General features: G+C 44.9%; 1 protein-coding gene across 9 annotated transcripts in view; it reads left to right on the top strand.

Annotated features, from left to right (window-relative positions):
* Window positions 1-19915, top strand: part of FRMD4B (FERM domain containing 4B) — a 393137-nt gene that overhangs the window by 166797 nt on the left and 206425 nt on the right. The window contains exon 1 of one of the 9 annotated variants that reach the window (XM_053298159.1): window positions 14425-14494. The exons of the other annotated variants lie outside the window; for them this stretch is intronic. The gene's annotated coding sequence lies outside the window, so the exon portion shown is untranslated. Of the gene's footprint in view, window positions 1-14424; window positions 14495-19915 lie in introns of those variants that run through there. 9 annotated transcript variants of the gene reach the window in all.

Raw genomic sequence — 19915 nt, 5'->3', positions numbered from 1 at the left:
TAGGCACTACCACCCCACCCCACTATTCTGCCCCAGGCCCCACTTTCTGCCCCAATCTGCCCCAAAGACATGAAAACTTCAGAAATTTACCAAAAATCAGCCCTTTGCCCAATCCCCCTGAAATTGGGGTGGTAGCCTGCACCCATTAGGCACTACCACCCCACCCCACTCCTTTTGCCCAGATCCCATGCTATGCCCCCGAACTGCCCCAAAGTCACTAAAATTTCAAAAAATTCCCCAAAAATCAGCCCTTTGCCCAATTCCCCTGAAATTGAGGTGGTAGACTCCACCCATTGGGCACTACCACACCACCCCAAAATTTTGCCCCTGGGCCCCTTTTTTACCCCCTGAATCGATTCTGATTCAGATTTGGATTAAATCCAAATCCGAACTGAATCAAGGGTGATTCGGGTGGCCCATATTCGGGCACAAAACAGAACAGGGGTGATTCGGTTCGGGTCCCAAACCAAATTACTGAATTCCCGAATTGCACACCCCTATTCCAAACCCTTGGGGCAGCAGTGGAGAAGGCCCGTCCCCAAGTAGCCACTAGATGAGTCGGTGGCAACTGCAGATGAACCTCTCCTGATGATCTCAATGGGTGGTGTGGTTCATAGTGAAGAAGATGTTCTCTTAAATACCCAGGGCCCAAGCTGTTTAGGGCTTTATAGATTATAGACAAGAACTTTTAATTTTTCCCCGGAAGCTTATCGGTGTAGATCTTTTAAGACAGGAGTGATATGATATCTCTGAGATGACCTAGACACCAACCTGGCTGCCGCATTCTGGACCAACTGCAGTTTCTGGACTAGGTACAAAGGCAGCCCCACATAGAGCACATTGCAGTAGTCAAGTCTGGAGGTGACCTGCAGATGTACTACTGTTCTGAGGTCATTTATCTGAAGAAACGGATGCAGCTGGCATATCAGCAGAAGCTGATAAAAGGCACCTCTGGCCACTGCCTAAACCTGGGACACCAAGGAGAGGTTTGTGTCCAGAAGCACTCCCAGACTGCGTACCTGTTCCTTCTGGGGAAGTGTGACTCCATCCAGAACTGGCAGATCAAAATCTCCCAAGTTACACCCCCACATAATAAGTACCTCCATCTTATCTGGATTCAGCCTCAGTTTGTTATTTCTCATCCAGCCCATTACTGCCCTTCAGGCAGGCATTTAGGGAGGTTATGCCTACTTACTTTTCTTCCAGATCTCAAATCTCTGGCAGCTGAACAGTAAAAACAACATCAACACCTAGGCATGCACATACCAGGAAGTATAGAAAAGATAGATAGATAGATCACATCATCTGTGGTGTTTAGCCTTCCCTCCATTTGATGCAGTGCAACAAGTTCTGTACTTACATTGATTTTGTTATGAATTATTTGTTTTCTTAAGTGTGTCAGAGACTCTTTAGCTTTTCGAGTTAATTCATGTAATGAAATTTGTCTTGTTGCTATCAGTGTCACTCTGGTTTTTTTGTACAGGGTATCACCTTTCCTGAAGAAGTATCTCTTTCCTCCTATAATCTTTTGACAAATATTACACAGCTAGAGAATGAAAGAAAATGATAGAATTTAACATTTGGCTATGACAAAATGCCACATCTATATATTTAATTCTCCTGAGTGTGCCTTGGAATGTGAGTTCCGGCGCCCAGCTGATTGGCTTGGCGGCGGAGGCGCCTGATTGGCTGAGGCGCACCCAGGAGGATTGGTCGCTGTGGCAGCGGCGGGCCCAGCCGCGGAGGCCAGAGGTGGCGGCGAGCCTGGCCCGGCCACAGAGGCAAGCGCTGGTGGTGGGCCCGGCCGCGGAGGCCAGTGGGGTGGGGGTGGGCCCAGCCTGGCCGTGGAGGCCAGAGGTGGGGGTGAGCCCGGCCCGGCCACGGGGGCAAGTGGCAGGCCTAGCCCGGCCGCAGAGGCAGGCGGTAGTGGACCCGGCCGCAGAGGCCAGAGGTGGGGGTGGGCCTGGCCCGGCCGCGGAGGCCAGAGGTGGGGGTGGGCCTGGCCCGGCCGCGGAGGCCAGAGGTGGCGGTGGGCCTGGCCCGGCCGTGGAGGCCAGAGGTGGCAGTGGGCCTGGCCCGGCCACGGAGGCCAGAGGTGGGGGTGGGCCTGGCCCGGCCGCGGAGGCCAGAGGTGGTGGTGGGCCTGGCCCGGCCACGGAGACAAGTGGCAGTGGTGGGCCTGGCCCGGCCACGGAGACAAGTGGCGGTGGCGGGCCTGGCCCGGCCGCGGAGACAAGTGGCGGTGGCGGGCCTGGCCCAGCCGCGGAGGCCAAAGGTGGCGGGGGGCCTGGCCCGGCCACGGAGGCAAGCGCTGGTGGCGGGCCAGGCCCGGCCACGGAGGCAAGCGCTGGTGGCGGGCCTGGCCCGGCCACGGAGGCAAGCACTGGTGGCGGGCCTGGCCCGGCCACGGAGGCAAGCGTTGGTGGCAGGCCCGGCCGTGGAGGCCAGAGGTGGCGGTGGGGTCGGCCCGGCCCGGCTGCAGAGGCCAGAGGTGGCGGTGGGGTCGGCCCGGCCCGGCTGCAGAGGCCAGAGGCAGCGGCGAGCCCAGCCCGGCCACGGAGGCAAGTGGCGGGCCTGGACCGGCCACGGAGGCAAGCGGCGGCGGTGGGCCCAGCCACAGAGGCAAGCGGCGGCGGGCCCAGCCCGGCTGCGAAGGCAAGGCCTACGAGGGGGGAAAGAAAGGGGGGCAGAAGTGACGGTCGGGAGGAGAGGCGGATGAGCCCGGCACGGGCCGGCCATGGTCAGGAAGCAGAGACTGGGGCAGAAGGTGGGGGGAAAGAGGTAGCCACCGGCCCCAAAGAGCACACAGGTGCTCTGTGCGGGGTCAGCTAGTTATTGGTATTTTGCTTAGCTCTAACTTCCTACAGAATATACATCCTGCTCTAGAACTGAAAATCTGTATCCCTTGTCAGATAGCTTTTCCATTGTTTTGTGTATTTTAAAGCTGCTTTTTTCATGAGTATCCCATGTATTCTTGAAATCTTTCAGTCTCCGTATTTTCACTGGTGTAACTATATGGGTAACTGTACTATTCAAGGTTTGACCATTCTTGTCTTTTAGAGTCACAAATGTATAATGAATCTATGAATGAGAAATCTTGAGAGCTTACCTGATCAGCTGCAGTTCTGAAATCTTGACGGAGAAATGTGTGGTGGGGCGAGGGGGTTGTTTTGTTTTTAATTGTATCTTTTACCAAAGATTTTTTGTTCAGAAAAGTTGTGGAACTCTGGGAACTGTATTTCTGTGGAGCTAACCTTCTCACCAAACTATGACAGTTGGAAGTCATTCACATAATCAAAAATTGTGTTCTACCCAGATTTGGGAGCTGTGTGTGCTCCCAATTTTTGGTTGTGTGGAAGCAATGTAAGAGGAAAACCTGGGTAGAAGTGATTGTGTGGAAGCCAGGTAGGAAGAAAAGCTACCCAGGTTTTTCTCCTACCTTGCTTCCACATAACTGAAAATTGGGATCACACGCAGCTCCCAAACCCAGGTAGAACACAGTTTTTGATTATGCAAATGACTTCCAACTGTCATAGTTTGGTGAGAAGGTTAGCTCCACAGAATTACAGTTCCCAGAGTTCCACAACAGGCTATCTTAAGTCTGAAGTGTAGATACAACCACATTTTCAAAATTTTTGAAATGTGTTTGCTGTAGCAGGTATGAGAGAGAGCTTCAGTTTTGCTGCAAATGTGGAGTGAGTCACTGTGTTGGTTTATGAAACACAGTCCTACATTATACCCTCCACCATTTCACAGAGGAAGATGGAAGAATGTAACACCTCTGTGTTACACCTTAGCCCTGCCAACTAGTACTTTTGCAAATGGAAGAACCTTCTTGCAAGCAAGGGAAGAGGAATGATTTTTGCCTATTCCTCTTCCCTCCCTGCAGCCCTGTGTGCCTGCAAAACTTCAAAACCCCTGTGCCTTTAGGGACATATTTTCAGAGGGCACAGGATGTTGCATAAAGGAAGGAAGCATTGGCAGAAATCACCCTTCCTCCTTTGTGTGAACAGCACTTTCATTTGTGTAAGTACTAGTTAGGATATGCAAATAAAGTTTGGACAGGCATCTGTTGTGAAAGGTTTATGTATAGATTATCCTACAGTAAATCTGGGAAGTCGCTCTCTTTACAAAAATCCTATAATTGGTGTGTGTGGGGGGGTGGCTTTTAGCACATTTCACAATGAGGTGGAACATAGGAACACAGGAAGCTGCCTTATACCAAGGCAGACCATTGGTCCATTTAGCTCAGTATTGTTTACATGGATTGGCAGTGGCTTCTCCAAGGTTTCAGGCAAGAGTCTCTCTCAACCCTAACTTGGAGACCGATAACCCTCACAAATATCGATTATAGAATCTTTGCCAAAATCCTAAATAATAGATTGGCGAAAGTGGCCCCTAAATGGGTCCACAGCTTGCAGACAAGCGCTATCTTGGGAAGAAAGATGACAGACTCATTGTGTCTGCTGAGAGAACTTTTTTACTCTATACAGAATGAAAGTTGGAAAAGTCACCTCCTCTTATTGGATCAAGTTAAGGCCTTTGACAAAGTGAACCACAATTATCTGTGGACATTGTTGAAAGCTAAAGGTATACCACCCCTATTCGTGACTTGGATACAGCTGCTCTATACGAATGCAAAGGTGACACCACAGATTAATGGATGGCGGGGTGACCCGATCACTTTGCATTCGGGTGTCCGCCAAGGATGCCCACTGAGCCCATTACTTTATGTTTTTGCCCTGGATCCAATCCTGATCAGGATTCAGAGAGAACCCCATCTGCAAGGACTCTCGGTCTCTATCCCTCTGCCCTGCGAGATCTTCCCAGGAGGGAGGAGGAGGGAGAGTGATGGGATAGCCGAACCACCTGTCCACCCAGAACCGCACTCTGAGTTTAGGGTAAAATTTGTAGCTCATGCCAATGATGTTACATTACTGTTATCGAATGAAAATGAAATCTCTGTAATACTAGACCTCTTCTGGGAATATGGCAAGATCTCGGGCTCAGAATTAAATGCTGACAAAAGTGTATTTGTTAAAATGGACCCCGGACGCCAGCAGCTCTCGTGCCTACCCATCTCTGAATGTAAAAGCGAAGGGGCCCCAGAGTCCAAACTGAAGTGGGTAGATACAGTAAACATTTTGGGGATTGAATATGGGATTAAGGAAAAAGTCTGGGGGGGAAATTGGACAGATTGGGGGGGAAGTAATGCTTAAAATCACCATGTGGGAAAAATGGAGCCTTGCCATGTACCAGAAAGTGGTTTACATCCAGACTTACCTGATACCCCCCGGTGCATAACCTGGCGGTAGTCTATCCTCCCCCGCTTGATCTCCTTCGGAGAGTTAAAAGCCAGATCTTCCGTCTAGTATGGCACACAGCGTCCTTCCCTTTGGCCCATGCAGTAGCATTTAAGGAGGTTGAGCAGGGAGGCCTGGCCCTACCTGCCCTGCAACCCTATTTTGTAACTGAATTCATGTCCTACAATTTTGGAAACGAGATTTTCATGAATGTCCATAATATGTCCAACCTTCTGCAAAAAACCTGGGTCTTGCTTTTCACTCTGCATTGGCGCAAGTCAGCATGGGGCATAGCATGGTGGGGGAAAGGATCTTTCAGTGGTAATATCACACAAGTATTACAAAGAGAACACCCAGACTACTTGAGAGATTTGTTATTCACACTTTAAAAATGGAAGGTTGAACCGGATCTATTTAGAGGATCCTCCTCAGTTAAGCAGCTAAGGATATACAACCACTTTGTATATAATTGTGCTTTGTTAACGTACTGTATACTTTGGTAGTTTGTTGGTTCGATTAAAAAATCTTGTCCTATTAAAAAAAAATATTGTCCTAACTTGGAGATGCCAGGGAGGGAACAGGGGACCTTCTGTATACAAGCATGCAGGTGCCCTTCCCAGAGCAGCCCCATCCCCTAAGGGGAATATCTTACAGTGCTTACACCTGTAGTCTCCCATTCAAATGCAAACAAGGGCAGAGGAGAAAATATATGCTTGCTGGGGCTTGCGGCTTCGAGAACATCCAAACAGGTCTCAAGTGTCTTTGCACCAAGGTTCCGCCAGATTCTTTTTCAGTAAACATCCTTCCTGAAATCAGTTTTTCTATAGTGTGGTTTGAAGCACCGCAACTGGCTGTTCTTTGAAACAATTCTGTGAAAATCCTTTTCTCAAGAAGTGAAAAACAGTATATATCAGTGCTACAAAGATTTATAATGTGATCCCAAATTATTTTATTTGAAAATGAACCCCAGTGAGTTCAGTCAACCTTGTTTCTAAAGAGGTGTAGCAGGCTTTCATACGGATTTACTGCGCGCCTGTGTGCTCTCTCACTCTCACTCTCACTCTCTCTCTCTCTCTCTCTCTCTCTAGCATATGCTGATAGTTTCCAAGTATTTAACCAACCTTTTGGTTAAACATTAACTATAAGTTAAACATAAGAAAAAATTTACTAATTATGAGAACAGCTCAGTGATGGAATAAGCTGCCTGGGGTGGGGGGTGGGAGTGTAATCCCCTTCCTTTAGATTGGCAAAGAAAGGTTGGATGGGCATCTGTCAGGGATGCTTTATATATAGATTATCCTATCTTAAGTTCAGGCATTGGCTCCCTTCCATCTTTATTATTCTACGGCAGGGATAGGCAAACTTGGCACTCTAGCTGCTGTTGAACTACAACTTTCATCACCCCCAGCCACAATTTATTATTCTGTGGGCAGGCTCCAACATTACAAATGGTATAGTCCTTGTTTTGAGAGGTGGGTGTGTAGTTGGGCAAAGCCTGTCCATGTCTTTGCTGCATCATCTGGCCCATCAATTTTGCAGAGCTGCCAAAGCTCTGATTTGGGTCAGACTCACATTTCATTGTTCGGACACTGCAAAAACTTGTATTTGGGGCACACTTTTCTTTTGCCAGATAGCATATGCTTATCTAGGGATGTAGCCAAATTGAACAATGGGGGACAAATGTCCCTGGGCCCCTGCAAAAGTGGGGACCCGCCTGCTGTGCAACAGCTTGCTCTTTGCTCCCCTTCTGCCACCTCTCTGAAGAAGAGGGTGGGAAGGTGTGGGGGGCAGGGACCCATTTTTACTTTTTTGTCCCAGGGCCCACTCCAACTTATCTACACCCCTGCTCTCATCTTAAAGCATCAGTACAGAAATTGTAAGACTGGAACTAGTTCTGTAATGTAAGTGCTAAGTGCTATTGTAAGAGATTGTAAGTACAGACTTTGTGCTGTGGACTTGCAAGCGGATCAAAGGAGACTTTGGATCATTACATTCACTCTCTTTCAAAAATGGTGTTTATTAATTACAGTTTTGTCTGTTTGTGCCATAATTTTGTTCCATTTCAGTGGGTAAATCATACATCATTAGAACACATTCCAAAATAATGAACATGTTGTAAAACCTGTCCTGCCAATTTACAGTGAATTTTTAGTTTTGCTCATTTAACCTCCCAAAAACAACTTTCCAAATATTTCAGCCAGGCATATTTCCATTTCAGCTTATGAAATAATATGTTTTGCTTTTGGGGCGGCGGGGTGGGGTGGTTAGACTGAATGAAATAAGGTTTTGTATTGCCCCGTCTTTCCTATTTCTGGACAAACTTCATTTCCAGACTGTGAATTTCATCTCATTTCCTTCTGGGTACCAAATGTGCCAATTTCAAAACACTGTTCCCTTATTCAGCAGGGAGGGTGTGTATGTGTGTGTTAAATTTCACATGAAGCCTATGAAATTTTTGGTTTTTTCTCTTACTGAGTAATCTTCACAGAATTCACTTCCTAGTAAGGCCGTTCTCATTGGTAGCCTTGACTAGGCTAGGACAGCCCAGCCTGGACTAGGCTGCTCATGTGGAATGCCAGGACCAGTCCCAATGACAGCGCTCCCGCCCCTGCTAGCCTGCCTATCTGCCCCTGCTGCTAAGTTCGGCAGGCGCTGGTGTGCATGATCACTGCTGAGTCAGAAGGCTTCCCCACAGCCCGCCATTTCCAGCAGTGAATACTTTTGTGGGGCACTAAAGAACTGATTGGAGACGCATGTCCAGACAGCCCAATGCTGTCAGTGCCCCTGCAAGCAAACAACCACTAAAAAAGACCCCATGTTCCATTCCTCCCCTTCCTCGGGAAGCCCTCTGTGTCTCCCAAAAATATGTCCCTGAGGGCTGTGCAACCCTCAGAGATGTATTTTCTGGTGGCACAGAGGGCTTCCTGGGGAAGGGGAGGATGTAAAAAATTGTTGCTTCCCAGATACATTCATGCAATTAGTTTAAAGGTTCTGTTGGGTTGCTCTCTCATTGCACCAGAGTGCATCCTTGCTCTGAGTGTCAGTCAGAGTGCTGGCAAGAAGCACTAACCTCATTCTGAAATGCTTCTTCATGACACTGTAGCCCAGCCCTGCATAACATAAGGCCCATGGAGCAGATCTGCCCATGGGGACCTTTTTGCTGGCCCACAGGTAGCCAGCAGGAGCCACAAAGAACTTGGAATTTGTGTGGGGCTGGCAGAGTTAGGTGCTCCACTGACTGAGCACGGAGAGGGCTTATTTTCTGGCCACTATCCTTGATTAAAACTGTGGGCCCCTTGGTGGGGAAGGAAGACCCACAAGTAACTAGTAATTGCTTTAATAATTACTTATTTTTATAATTAATTTTACTGCAATAACTAAAGCACCAGAAATTGAGCTTGGCAACCCACCCACCCCATGCCCACACCCACCCGCCAAGTCAGGGGACATTTGAGTTGTGTGCCCCTGCTGTAGGCAATCCAGCCAAGTCAAACAAGATTGAGCATTCCTGCCCTCACTCAAAACAGACAAATATTTGCATCCAATAAGCCCTCACCTTAAAGTGCAACAGAAATGGGGTAGTTTGTTGAGACCAACATTTTGTGAACTATAAGTTCCATTTTGAAACAGCCATACTTTGGACTGGGATGTAATATCATTCCCGTGGTACTTGGAATTTCTGCTAAATGTTCCATCCACTAATGAAGTGTTAATCCTTCAGCAGTAACAATAATTCAGCAGTGAAACCCCAGTGGAAATGGAGCCTCAGTTTCCATCTGTGATCCTTGATTAATATCTCATTTTTATTTTAGCATTGAATTTAAAATAATATTGGACCTTTGTGTCCCAGTTATGCTAAACCTAAATGCCAAGTTTTAGCAGTGAAGACTACCATGTCATAATTAGTCATTAGCAATTCTGCTGATCCTCTGCACAGATGGAGACAGGCACATTCTCCGTGATTGCAAAGAGGATAATGTTGTTGGTACTGGGTTAAATTCTCTATGTCCTTACCCCCAGTAGGCTCACATGCACACTTTTCTCTCTCTGCTTTCAAAGCTATCACTTATTTAGATCAGTAATTTTTGCCTCCAAGTTTGAATTAGTTCATTGTTTCTACTATATCTTGATTCTTCTTTTAAGGAAAAATGCCATTTCTCACATGTGAATATTAAGTATAGTCAAGAGCTGTTCAAAAATAAACAACATTGCAAAACTCTTACCAGAGATTAGCTCATTATTTTGTTGCTCAGCTTCAGGAGAATAACTTTGTCCTTTGGGAACATACTCAGAAATTCCTTGGGTCTTGGGCCCAAAGATGATTTCTACAAATATCACACATTAAAGAAAAATGTCAGTATTAACTCTGAAAAGTCAGAAAAGGGCACAAATATAAATACGAACAAAGAAACATTTGGAACTTGATGTGCAAAGCCAGTTGTACAGTTGGACTGTAGGGCATCTGCAGGACATTTTCCAGGGTTGGAGAATGCAAAATATACACATACAGAGTATGTAAATTGAAATTAAAACACAAGCAAGTAGTATGTGCTCAATGCAAGGGGGGCAATTGCCTCCTTGTCTACCCCCGGATACCCATGACCCACATTATCCCCCTTATTCTGCTGCTTTTTATTTTTATTTCTATTATTCTGCTGCTTTTTATTTTTATTTTTTTATTCTGCTGCTTTTTATTTTTATTTTTATTATTCTGCTGCTTTTTATTTTATTTCATTGTACCATGAGCAGTGGTGTGTGAGCTGTTTTGCCACTCTGTCTGAGAGTGGTGTATTGAGAGAGAAGGTGTATTGATCAGGTGTATTGAATACACCTGAAAGAAGATGTATTGGTCAGCTGAGTTCCTTTTCTGTGAGTCTGTACCATCCCTTGCAAGTTGGGGTTTATACTGCACTTCATGCCACCTCAGGGCTAATTCAGCATTAGTGATTCAAAATAATTTCATTTTGTTAATCTGACATGGTGAGTGTTTCTTACTGTGACATCTGGTATTTACAGCATTGGGAATCTGTCACATAAAATGCTCATGAACTTTCCAGTCTCCAGTGTACATCAAGCAGTGAAGTGCTTCTTCTGGCTGAAGTAAATTAGGGACTGAAAACAAAGCTCAGGTTACTACACAGTAAGAGGAAGTGGCACGTGTCCACTATCATGGTCTGTAACTCTGCTTTTTGGGGAGTGGGAGGGGGGAATTAGCTCTGAAACCAAGTTGCAAGTATTCAGTAACAAAAGATCACAGTCTAGGCACAGGCAACTATCAGGGCTGCTCTAGAGGAGCCACAGACTCAGAGACTAAGCTTGTGAAAACAGAAATAAAGGTTTTGAAATAACAGAAGCACCGTTCAGAACGGGAATATCTGTCAACCATTGCCAAGAATATAAACTGATTATGAAGACAAAGAACTCAAATGTGAGCAAATTTCATTTGCGGGAGAGCAGTTACCTAGGCAAGGAAGGGGAGTGGGAGAGAGAAAGGAAGACCGTAAAGAGCACAAACTTTGAAGAGAAGAAAAGTTCTGTATACCTTTCCAGAGTCTGCTGCTCTTGTGTTTAACACCAAAGGGTACTTCCCACCATGGGGCAAGAGAGCAAGGTTCCTTCTTCAGGTCTTCCAAGCAAGGGAAAGAGTGGTGATCTGCTGCAGGCATAGCACCTAAGGTGGCAACTCTGTGCAAGTTCACAGCAATCTGGGGAAGCACCGAGATGCTACGCACCTACACATGGCAGGTGTGTAGGCCATGGAAAGGCCACTTTGGAAGGAACCCAGACCCAAAAGGGGTCTCGGGGGTTTTCCACTGATGGAGCCCTGGACTTCTCAGTCAGTCAAAACACAAGATAAATTTGATGGAAGCCTTTGCTGAAAGAGTTTCCGGGGCACTAGTTGCTGAGAACGGCTGAGGTGGTACACAAGTGTCCCACTCTGGGCATGTTCAGAGCTAGTGACTTGTGTGGATTCCAACAAAGGCTAGCAGCCTAATGACTTCAGCTCAAAAGGAGAAAGAGTAAAGAACTCGCATTTTGGGCGGTATAAAAATGCCATAAATGAATAAATAAAGAGTAAAGCTGGCTCTTGGTGGGTGAAACTCTGGGGCAGTAGTCAGCAGCATGGGTCACTGAACTCCCACAACTCCAGCTATCTTGGAAAACTTTGTCCCACAAGCAGCACGACAGGAACTTTAAGCCAGACCTCTGAGCACTGATCAGAAGGAGCTAAATCATTTATAGGGTTTTGAAGTGCATGGTATCCTTCTGGGCTGCCTCTCGAGTATGGGAATCAGAGGCACTGCGTTGCAGTGGTTCCGGTCCTTTCTTGGGGGGAGGGTCCAGAAGGTGGTGCTGGGGGACTACTGCTCGGCCCCGTGGCCGTTGGCCTGTGGGGTCCCGCAGGGATCGGTCTTGTCCCCCATGCTGTTTAATATCTACATGAAGCTGCTGGGAGAGGTCATCCGGGGACTTGGACTGAGTTGTCAGCAATATGCAGATGACACTCAGCTGTATCTCTCCTTGTCACTTGATCCTAGGGAGGCGGTGGATGTCCTGAATCGGGGGCTGGAGGCCGTGATGGGTTGGATGTGGACTAATAAACTGAAATTGAATCCGGATAAGATGGAGGTATTGTTGGTCAGTAGGAGAGCCAATCGGGATGAGGAGATTTTACCAGTTCTGGATGGGGTTGCACTCCCCTTGAAGGAGCAAGTATGCAGCTTGGGGGTACTACTGGACCCGGCTCTGCTTTTGGAAGCTCAGGTGAAGGCGGTGGCCAGGGGTGCCTTTGCACGGCTTCGGCTAGTGCGCCAGCTGCGTCCCTTTCTCGAGAAGGCAGATCTGGCCACGGTTACCCATGCCTTAGTCACGTCGCGGCTGGTTTACTGTAACGCGCTCTACGTGGGGCTGCCCTTGAAGAATATCCGGAAACTGCAGCTAGTGCAAAACGCGGCAGCGAGGGTTTTATCCGGAGCTGCCCGTTGGGAGCACATCACCCCCATTCTGAAAGAGTTGCACTGGCTGCCGGTTCGTTTCCGGGTCCAATTCAAGGTGCTGGTTTTGACCTTTAAAGCCCTTAACGGTTTGGGCCCGAGGTATTTGAGGGACCGCCTGCTCCCAAGGGTTTCTGCCCACTTGACGAGGACATCTGGGGGGGCCCTGCTCCGGGTGCCGACAATGAGAGAGGCCTGGCTGTCGTGCACTTGGGACAGGGCCTTCTCTGTTGCTGCTCCCAGACTTTGGAATGCTCTCCCAGTGGCCATTCGCTCCTCGGACTCCATCACGGCTTTTAGAAAGCTTGTTAAAACTTGGCTTTTTACCCAGGCTTTTACATAATCGTTTTTACTGCTGCTTCTGTGTGTTTTTACTTGTTGTGTTGTTTTTATGCCTGTTTTAAATATGTTTTTATATTTTTTAGCTTGATGTTTTATTGCCTTTTTATTGTATGTTTTAACTTTTGTAAACCGCCTTGGGGTTGTCTTTCAACGAAAGGCGGTATATAAATGCAACAATCAATCAATCAATCAATCAATCAATAAAAACAGAACCAACAACAGAATCAAAACATCAGAACTAGATCAGAGAAGCAAAACAGTTAATAAACAGAAGTCATCAAGAAAACCTTTCTGTTACATTCTGTGTAAAAGAAAAGTTTCCCAATTAAAATTTTTAATTTCCCAATTAAAAGAAGGCAGGGATGGAACTAGCCAGACTTTTCTCTGGAGAGGCATTCCAGAGGTGGGATGCTATTGATAAGAAGGTCTCATCACATCCTGTATCACCTCTGAATGCAGAAATGTTGATTATCAGCTGATTATCTCTTCAGTCATCATCTTTTCAGCCTTCACCCTAGAATGTTAAATATTAGCTGTCAAGTTATTTTTTTTTTTTTGCCAGCCCAGGAGAAGGAGAAGTACTTTTGTACTTCTAGTACTTCCTAGTTGTTTCTGACACTTTGGCAATCCTCTTATTAACATAAAAACATAAGAACAGCCCTGCTGGATCAGACCCAAGGCCCATCAAGTCCAGCATCCTGTTTCGCACAGTGGCCCACCAGATGCCGCTGGAAGCCACAGACAGGAGTTGAGGGTGTGCCCTCTCACCTGTCATTACTCCCCTGCAACTGGTGACAGCTAGTTATAGGAGACCGTGTAGAACTCCAGGCTTGTATTTGCACTGATATGGCAGCACTGAACACAAGTGGGAACCCTGCTTGATTACACCAAAGGCCTATCTAGTCCAGCATTCCCAGAGTGACCTACCAGATGCCTCTGGGAAACCCACATGCAAGAGATGAAGGCACGTCTAGCTACCAAAGCTAGTAACCATTGAGAGACTTGTCCTCCATGGAGTGTGTAGGTGAGCTAAGGTAAAGGAAGGGGTTTGTGAGAACTCTGTTATATGGTCATGTGCTTTGTCCCCATGTTTCAGGCATGGTGAGGTGCCTTTTATGGTTTGTAAAATGGCAATGATCTTTCAAGCATAATCCCTAGAATTGTAGGTGTGACTGGCTTCCAAGATTATTTCAGGGCTTCTCTAATCGTGTTGAACTGAGGTCTTGGATTGGGCAACAGTTCGTTAGGGTAATTAATTTGCTGGTCAGTTTGATGATTGTGTGCTTGTTGTCTTCTTAAACGAGGCTGCTGTTGGGGTTCTGAACGGCTAACCTTCTATTTCCAAACAAGTAGCTGAGTAAATGTCAATATGTAGCATTAAACACACAAGTTATCTTCCATCTTGAGAAGATAACTAGTGAGGTTCCAATAAGCAAAATGCAAACTAACTGTCAATCAATGGATCCTTCTTTTCAGAGGAGAGAGGAGATAAGATGAGATTTGGGCAGGCTGTGCCAGTGAGCTCCCTTTGTGTGGCTGTCTCTTTCTTTATGGCAATGATGGCACAGATGGCCCTGCAGCCCTCATGTCTATTCTTGACTGAGCTCTGTCCCTAAACAGAATAGCAATGGGGATTCAGTGCTGCCCGCGCACTACATCTGAGTCTACTCAGAATCCCTCCATTGAAATGTAGTGGGCAGTAAACATGGGGTCTTTTCTGTCATTTGACTGAAACTGTGAAACACTCTCTCAAAAGGCACCCATCCAACCTCATCACTGCGTGACTTTCAACAAACATGTGGACTATATGGTTACTTATTTGACGTTCAGCTGCTCCTTCATGGTTTTGTACTTGTGAGTTTGTTCTTTAATTAATTGCTATATCATTTTTATTGACAGCTGCTTTGTGTCTTATTATCTGAAATACAGGATAAAAATATGTTAAATAAATGGAAGAGGGTCCTTTATTTTCATGTAGTCTTGTTTCCTGCTTTTGCAAGTTTATTAATTAGTTTCACACACTGTAGCCCTCCAATTTCTCTGTGCATTGCTTTATAGTAGAACCTGACATTGGAAGTACATAAGGTTGATGCTATTCCTTCTGCAGGAGCAGGGGCAAACTATAATAGGGCAAGGGGAGACAGTTGTCTGGGGCTCCACTGCCTTGGGGACCCCCCCAGAGGCAAGTCACATGACTGACTCCCCCAGCTGTGCACCCGCCTGGGCTTCCTTCAGTTGTATTCATCCTCCGGAATTGATGTGAGTGTTAAGACCTGGAGCTACCAGAACAGCATGTCTTTCTCTAGTACCATTAAATGACTTGCATCGTCCACAATTTACAAAACCTTTTAAAAAATAATTTAGGATTGTGTTCTATTGTGGCACATAGGGGAGAGAGCGAGAGAGAGACAGACAGACAGACTATGCTTTTTGTTACCACTATTCAGCCTCATTTAAGATTTCTTTACTTCATGAGCTGAGCTTCAGTGAAGGCGGGGGGCATTTTAAAATCTTGTCTCTGGGCCCACTCCAATCTTGCTACACCCCTGTGCTGGAGTGAGAGTAGTAGTGATTTTGTGAAGACTTGTGCCTTCATTCTGTGAAACATTTATTTCCCCGAGTATAAAACTCAACCTAGAAAAATATCAGACACTAGTACTCCTGTTTGTATTTCCCTTGCCTGAGCCTCTGCCTCTTGACGCTTACCTGCTGTGTAGGAGGGATTTTGGCAAATCTCCTGCTCAGCCAGTTCATTTGTTAATACACACAGAAGTAGGACACAGCATCAGAGGATCACGTAGGAGTGAGTGGGAGAGCATGTCAGGGCAAAAGATATATACAAGGTGATGTTAAAGGAATCTGTGGATTATCTGAAGAGAAATGGAGTCTGATAGTAGTGCATGGAACAAAGATCGCATTTTTCTCTCCTTGAAATAACAATTCATCTGTGATTCACCTAGACCAGGGGAACACAACTCAAATTGTTCTGAAGGCCACATGTATATTTTTTATAAATTCAAGAGGGAAACATTGCTCTGCATCAGGCCTGCACAACATAAGGCCCATTTTCATTGCCCCTCAGGGTAGGAATGTCCTGCCTAATCATATGAACTGGCAACTGCCTTACAGTGCCATCCCATGGGTGTGTAACTGGAAATGCTTTCCACAGTGTACGCAGTAAGGCTTACTTCCCAGTAAGCACGCCCAGGATTGCAGCCTGAAAGTGACACTGATCTAGGGAGAGGAGAGGGCATTTGTCTGGGGCTAGCGTGCACTCCAGGTGCCCTACTGACTTGGCAGAGATAAAGCCTATTTTCTGGCCATTATCCTTGGTAAAAGTTTAAATTTTGGGTCCCTCAAGGGGGGGGTCAAAAAGTAACTAAAATGGCTTTTATTAATGATTTTAATAATATGCTTTAATATTTTTAATGTGATAAGTACTATGCTGAAAATTGACCTTGGCCCTCATGCACCAAGTCATGGGTGGTTCCGGCCCACTGGGGCATTTGAGATGTGCGCCCCTGCTCTGCATTATGTATGGAAAAGAAAAATGTTAATGGTGAATGTTACCATTATAGCTCAGTATTATCTTGTAACCTAATCTCTTTTCTCTCTGTTGCTGAGATTTTTACATAGACATTGAGACTGTTCACACGACTGCACACGTACACGGGCGGCGAGGGAGGCAGGGTTCAACCTACCTTTCTCCAGCCGACTCTTTGTAACCCAGGAAGTGCACAAGCTGTGGACCCACATGACCAGCACTGCTGGAAGCAGCCCTCACAACCAGCGCTCCTGGGAGCAGCGCACATGACTCTCCACTCTGCTCCTGGCACCATTGGCAAACAGAGAGTGGGAGTCCCAACATTTTGGGAGTCCCACAATGCATCATATGACGCCAGCAATGCATTGGGGGATTCTCCCATGAGAGGGGTATTCTAGGCACCCATCTTTGTGTGCGGCCAGACTGGAAGCAGCCCAGCGTACACATAAGTAGCAAGCCTGTGTTAAGGAAGCACTCGCTCCCTTAACTTGGGCTAGCAGCTGGGCTAAAAGGCGCTGGCCCACCAGGATCAGGCCCAATCCTGGTGGTTCTCACGCGCAGCCTAACCCAGGCTGGACATCCCTAGCATGGGTTAGGCTGCACATGACAACAGCCTTATTGTCTTTGTATGGGGCATGCTTGTCTATATTTGAATGTAGCTATGTATTACATAGTGGAATCACTATTTGTTTGCTTGTCTGCTTCTCTCTTGCTGTCTTGAATTTCAAACTGAGAGGTTGCATCTCCCTCTGCATAAGAGACTGTTGGTTAGTTAGTTTATTGTTTTCTTAGCCTTATGTTTAATTAGTAATAAATATCTAGTTTCTCATTTAAAGTTGACTTTCTGTGTAATTATTTATACAAGATAAGTAATTTCTCTACAATATTGGGTTATGGGTCCAGTTGTGAAGCAATAAGTTGTAAGATAGCAAAGAGTTTGTAGGCAAGAAAGCTGGTCAAAATGACTACTTTTGCATCTGTGGAGAGGCATCCCACAGTTGAACTGCTTAATGATCAAACTACAGAAAACAGTCCATCAGAGTGAAGACTTTGCTGAATACTCTTGGATTATCTTTTGTTCTGGAGGACAAAGACCAACAAAGAATGAAGAGAAACAATGGGATTTAGCAAACAATCAAGCCATGGGACATATATCTCTGACTGTAAGTGATCAGTTAATCTATCATCTAGAAGACAAAAATACAGCAAGAGAGATGTGGGGAAAATTGAAGGAGGTATTTCAACAAAGAACCGTGAATAATCAAGTTGTGAATAATCAAGTTGTGTAATAAAAGATTCAGCGAGGGAAAGAGTCTGCAAGGGCACATACTGTATGTTCATATTTGCAAATTCTGAAAGAGTTGGAACCTCAGGAGATAAATATGCCTGAATCAGCAAAAAATGGTCTTTTGCTTAATACCTTACCTCAAGAATATGAAAGTAGCATGAACTTTCTTCAAATTAAAGAAAAGGTGACCTTGGAATTTGTGCAAGAATGCTTGCAATAATTTTTTTAAAGAAAGAAAACAGAAAGGGAGGAATCAGTTAAAACTCAAGCCTATGAAATTGCTGATGTTGGGCAAGGTTTTATACATAGAAGTACCTTGCATTTAAGGAATGCCTGTCCTAATAAAAAGCGAGGGAAATATTATCAACAGAGAAAAGGGAATAAGACTAAATTCCAGAAAAATGGAGCATCAAACAAACTTGCCAGTGAAAAAGTGAAAGCAATGAAAATAATGCTGATAAAGAAATGGAAAATTATGCACTGCAAAAGAAATCCTCTGCAGGGTTGTTGCAGGTCAAAGTAGGAACAAAATATATTTGGATAGTGGAGCTACTTCACATTTCTTCAATAATTTGCAAGATTTCTCTGAGATAAGCATGGAAAATAAAAGTTATATATACCTTGCTAATGGGCAGCATTTATTTGCAGAAGGGACAATTTATCTGAAGTGTAACTTTGGTGCAAATATAGTGAAAGAAGTGTGTATTCCAGGGGCATACTATGTTCCAAGCTTGCAAAACAGCTTAATGATTGTAAAAACAGCTATAAGGCATGTATGTAGAGTTATTTTCAGAAGGGGCCATTGCTTTATTTTCAAAGGATTAAAGCTTCTAATAAAAGGCATGTTTGAAAATGATGAGCTGTATGAAGTAGATTGTAAAAGAGGAAGCTAATGTTGTAAATGTTGCACACAACATTATGTGTAATGTTGCACACAACATTATATGTAATGTTGCACACAAATATTGCATGAATCTTTGGCATCATAGACTTGGACATCCAAGCAATGACTGCATTTCAAAATTAGTAAAAGAACAATTGGCAGCAAACCTACAAGTTAAACTATGAAAATCTGAAGTCAAATGAATTGAACTTGTTAAAGCAAACAGAATAAGGGTCACATATTAGTCAACCACAGAAAGGCAATCCAATGGGGTTTTGGCTTTGATTTACAGTTATATTTGTGGACTCTTCCCAGTAAAGACACCAGGAAAGAATATCTTATTTCCTGACTTTTATAGATGATTTTTCTCGCTATACTACACTTACCTACTCAAAGAGTACAGTGGACTGCTGCCAAAACCTAAATAATATGTGGCTAGAGTGAGCAACATGTTTTGAAGAAAACCTAAGACTTTGCTCACTGATAAAGAGCTGTTAAGACACATTTTTTTAGCCAGACTTTTAGCACTTACATTTCTATACCGCTCTATAGCTGGAAGCTCTCTAAGCGGTTTACAATGATTTAGTATATTGCCCCCAACATTCTGGGTACTCATTTTACCGACCTCGGAAGGATGGAAGGCTGAGTCAACCTTGAGCCCCTGGTCAGGATCGAACTTGTAACCTTCTGGTTACAGGGCGGCAGTTTTACCACTGCGCCACCAGGGGCTCTTTAGGAATCTTTTAGGAATCTTTGAATGTTTAAAATTGTTTTAAGTTTGTCTTGTTTTTGTTTTGTTTACTTTTGTGAACTGCTTAGAGCCTTTGGAGTCAGGTAGTATATTAAATAAATAAATAAATAAATAAATGTAGGGAATATACTGGGAAAGATATCAAGCAAAACTTGAAAGAACAAGGAATTAAACATGAAAGAACAATACCTTATACTTCAGAGCAAAATGGAGTGGCAGAGAGAAAGAAAAGAACTTTGATTGAAATGTCTAGAAGTATGTCTCTTTACTCAGGTCCAGAAAACAAATACTGGGGAGAAGCTATCATGATTGCATCTTATTTGCAGAATAGACTTCCAACTAAAACTAAAGGAATAACATCCTTTGAACTGTGGAAGGGGACAAAACCTAACTTAAATTAGAGTATTTGGCTTCAAAGCATATGCATATATTCCTAAAACACTAAGAAGAAAATTAGATTGCAGAAGGAATATTCATAGGTTATGCACTGAATAGCAAAAGCTACAGAATACTTGATCCTATCACAGAGACTGTTGAACTGTGCAATTTTGCATATTTTGATGAGAGGCAAAAGTCAAATGCCAGTGTGATGTCTGACTGTGACCAGGATTTTCCAATAAGTGAAAAAGCTGAACAGCAACAAAATGAACAAGTAATCATAGACTATGATCTAATAAAGAGATCTAGTCAAGAAGGGGAGATGGAACAAAAGAGATCCAATCAAGAAGGAGAGGTTGAGATGGAACAAGAAGTGAAACACTCAAGCAGAATTAATAAAGAGATTCTCCCTAAAATATTGTCAATGGCAG

The sequence above is a fragment of the Hemicordylus capensis genome, chromosome 2 (assembly GCF_027244095.1).
Source record: "Hemicordylus capensis ecotype Gifberg chromosome 2, rHemCap1.1.pri, whole genome shotgun sequence".
Lineage (NCBI taxonomy): Eukaryota > Metazoa > Chordata > Lepidosauria > Squamata > Cordylidae > Hemicordylus > Hemicordylus capensis.
The sequence above is the reverse complement of the archived record's forward strand: the minus strand, read 5'-3'. Positions and strand labels throughout refer to the sequence as shown.